The sequence below is a fragment of the Lithobates pipiens genome, unplaced genomic scaffold, assembly GCF_037356315.1.
Source record: "Lithobates pipiens isolate NorthernLeopardFrog02 unplaced genomic scaffold, aLitPip1_a1.2 Scaffold_10, whole genome shotgun sequence".
NCBI lineage: Eukaryota > Metazoa > Chordata > Amphibia > Anura > Ranidae > Lithobates > Lithobates pipiens.
The window spans coordinates 55,329,931-55,333,741 of NW_027507686.1; positions in this window are offsets into that span (position 1 = coordinate 55,329,931).

A 3,811-nucleotide genomic window follows, 5' to 3' on the forward strand; every position below is an offset into this window, starting at 1 on the left:
ACACCGTAGGAGGTATCTCTCGATGGGAGATACCATTTCACAGGCACAATTTAAATCTATACAAACAGCGGGGGGAGACAGTAGTTCTCACATTGTGCATCGCTGCTGCTGGAGGGCGGCTAGTGTGTGTTGAAGAGCTGGTATTGTCTGTGTTGCAACCCGACCTTTCCCACAGGCAAAACCGGCCGTTCAACACAGCAAACCCGCCTGCAAAACAGACAAAATTCCGTACCATCAGCGCACTGTAAAGCCGCCCGCAACAGCGAGGCACAATGTGAGAACTACAGTCTCCCCCCGCTGTTTGTATAGGTTTCAATTGTGGCCCTGAAATGGTATCTCCCATCGAGAGATGCCACCTACGACGCCCTGGTCATGTCACTCCAGCTGATTGGCAAATCAGCTGAAGTGCGTCTCCGTCCTGCGCATGCGCGGGCACTATTCCATGGGGGGGCACTTCTAGACAGAACACCGGCAGCAGGAAATGTGGATGGGGGGCGGTAATGACACTGTGTGTGTGTGTACAGCCCAATGTCATCTAAGAGCAATCCTGTCTCATGTGCTGTAGGAGCGCTGTAATGACAGGAGAGGATGAGGAGGGGAAGGTCGCAGGGAAATTGTACACAATGGAGGAGGGGAGGGGGGGGGTAAAAGTTTGTGCTTTGGATGTTTGTGGAGAAGGGGGATGGGAATTTATCTGTGCTGTGAGGTGTAATCAGGATGGGGGGGTGTATTTGATAGAAGGAGAAATAGGGGGGGATATGTGCGAGGACAGTTTTGGGGGATTTGAGCCGGATGGGGAATGTTTGCCCTAAGGGTGTGTGAATTTCTGCTAAGAGGGGGAAATTTCTTCTGGGGGGAGATTTGGGTAGGGAGGAGGAATGTGTGCTAGAAAAAGGGTAATTTGGAGGGGGTTGTGGATTTATGGGGGGATTTCCTCTTGAAGAAGGGATTTAGGGATTGTTTTTTTTTGCTAGGGGGGAGGATTTGTGCTAGGAGGAGGGATTGGGAGAATTTGTGTTAGGAGTGAGGGCTGGGGGAGGATTTGTGCTGGGAGTGGGGGTTGGGGGGATTTGTGCTGGGAGAATGGATTGGGGGGGTTGTTAGAAAGGGGGGTTGGGGAGGATTTGTGTTAGGAGGGGGGGTTGTGGGGGAATTCTGCTGGGAGTGGGGATTTGTGCTAGTAGTGGGGGTTGGGGGGGGGATTTGTGCTGGAAGAATGGATTGGGGGGTTATTGCTAGAAGGGGGGATTGAGAGGATTATTGCAAGGAGGAGGGACTGGGTGGATTAGTGATTTGGGGGATTTGTTCTAGGAGGAGGGATCGGGCGGGAGGATTTGTGCTAGGAGAGGGAATTGGGGGGTAGATTTCTGCTAGGAGGGGGATAGGGGTGGGATGTGAGTTGGTGGGGGGCATAATAACTGTGTAGTGGATACTCCCACTTTGAATTAGATACAATGATGAAAAGTGACCCGCTGCCGCAGGCACCCGATATCTTATGGGTATGTAATGTGATTGGTATATATATGGAATGGAGGGGCTGCTGTAGTGATTGCCAAATGAATTGATGCATCAAAGCTGACATGACATCGGTGTACAAGGATGTAATTAATGGCCATTCAAATAATGTGACAATAATGAGCAAATAAATATCCAACACGTGAGAATTCATATAACACAATCCAGAGCACTTTATGTGCTGATAACAGTAATAAATATATGAAAAGAAGGTGGAGATGAATGTATAAAATACGGAGGATTCATCTGTCAATGTGCAGCGATTGCTATGAAGACAGCAGAATATTAATAGTGATTTATAAACAGACGACTCCGAAGTAAAGGGGGAGATGAGAAATCTGAGGCGACTTTCACACTGAAAAATAGCGGCAATTTACCGCCGATTCCCCCATCCCCCCCCCGTGTGAAAATGCCCTAAATTGTTCTCTCTTGTAATCCTTTAATGTAATGGGGTGTCCCTTTCCAGTGTTGTAGGAGGGATTAGGGGGATTTGCGCTGGGAGGAGGGGGGCCCCTGTCATGGAGTAAGTCGGGGGGCCCCTGTCATGGAGGGTGTCGGGGGCCCCTGTCAGGTAGGAAGTCAGGAGGCCCCCGTCATGGAGGAAGACGGGAGGCCCCTGCCATGGAGGAAGTCGGGGGCCCTTGTCACGGAGGAAGTCGGGGGGCCCTTGTCACGGAGGAAGTCGGGGGGCCCTTGTCACGGAGGGTGCCGGGGGCCCCTGTCACGGAGGGTGCCGGGGGCCCCTGTCACGGAGGGTGCCGGGGGCCCCTGTCACAGAGGAAGTCAGGGGGCCCCTGTCACAGAGGAAGTCAGGGGGCCCCTGTCACAGAGGAAGTCAGGGGGCCCCTGTCACAGAGGAAGACAGGGGGCCCCTATAACGCAGGGTGTCCGGGGCTCCTGTCAGGTAGGAAATCAGGGGCCCCTGTCACGGTGGAAGTCGGGGGCCCCTGTCACGGTGGAAGTCGGGGGGCCCTTATCATGGAGGAAGTTTGGGCCCCTGCCATTCAGGGTGTCAGGGGCTCCTGTCATGGAGGAAGTCGGGGGGTCCCTGTCATGGAGGAAATCAGGGGGCCCCTGTTATGGAGGAAATCAGGGGGCCCCTGTCACGGAGGGTGCAGGGGGGCCCTGTCACGGAGGGTGTCGAGGGGGCCCCTGTCACGGAGGGTGTCGGGGGGGCCCCTGTCACGGAGGGTGTCGGGGGGGCCCCTGTCACGGAGGGTGTCGGGGGGGCCCCTGTCACGGAGGGTGTCGGGGGGGCCCCTGTCACGGAGGGTGTCGAGGGGGCCCCTGTCACGGAGGGTGTCGAGGGGGCCCCTGTCACGGAGGGTGTCGGGGGGGCCCCTGTCACGGAGGGTGTCGAGGGGGCCCCTGTCACGGAGGGTGTCGAGGGGGCCCCTGTCACGGAGGGTGTCGGGGGGGCCCCTGTCACGGAGGGTGTCGGGGGGGCACCTGTCACGGAGGGTGTCGGGGGGCACCTGTCACGGAGGGTGTCGGGGGGGGCACCTGTCACGGAGGGTGTCGGGGGGGGCACCTGTCACGGAGGGTGTCGGGGGGGGCACCTGTCACGGAGGGTGTCGGGGGGGGCACCTGTCACGGAGGGTGTCGGGGGGGCACCTGTCACGGAGGGTGTCGGGGGGGCACCTGTCACGGAGGGTGTCGGGGGGGCACCTGTCACGGAGGGTGTCGGGGGGGCACCTGTCACGGAGGGTGTCGGGGGGGCCCCTGTCACGGAGGGTGTCGGGGGGGGCACTTGTCACGGAGGGTGTCGGGGGGGCACCTGTCAGGTAGGAAGTCGGGGGTCCCTGTCATGGAGGAATTCGGGGGGGCCCTGTCACGGAGGAAATCGGGGGCCCCTGTCACGGAAGGTGTCGGGGGGCACCTGTCACGGAGGGTGTCGGGGGCCACTGCCTGGGATTTCTCTTCCTTCAGACCAGAAAGGAGGAGAGAAAACACCGACGGATCATAGACAGCCAGCGGCGGTCACACACAACATTTCGGGGCAGGTCGGGAGAGACAGACCCCTCCCCCATCCCCACACTGGACCCGCCTCCCTGCTAAGGTGACATCAGAGCTAATGACACTTACTATAACTCCAAAAAAGCTGGGGGTGTAGTTTGCGGTTAATCCACTGGAAGGCGCTGTGTCTGATCAGTCAAAAGAGCGGTGAGTAGATACGCCCCTCTCTGTGACGCAGCCGACAATGGTCAAAATGGCGTCGCTAGGCTGTCTTATACTCGCGATGACGTCACCCGCCGCCTCCTCCGCCAATCAGGAAGCGCGCGTCCCCCCCACTACC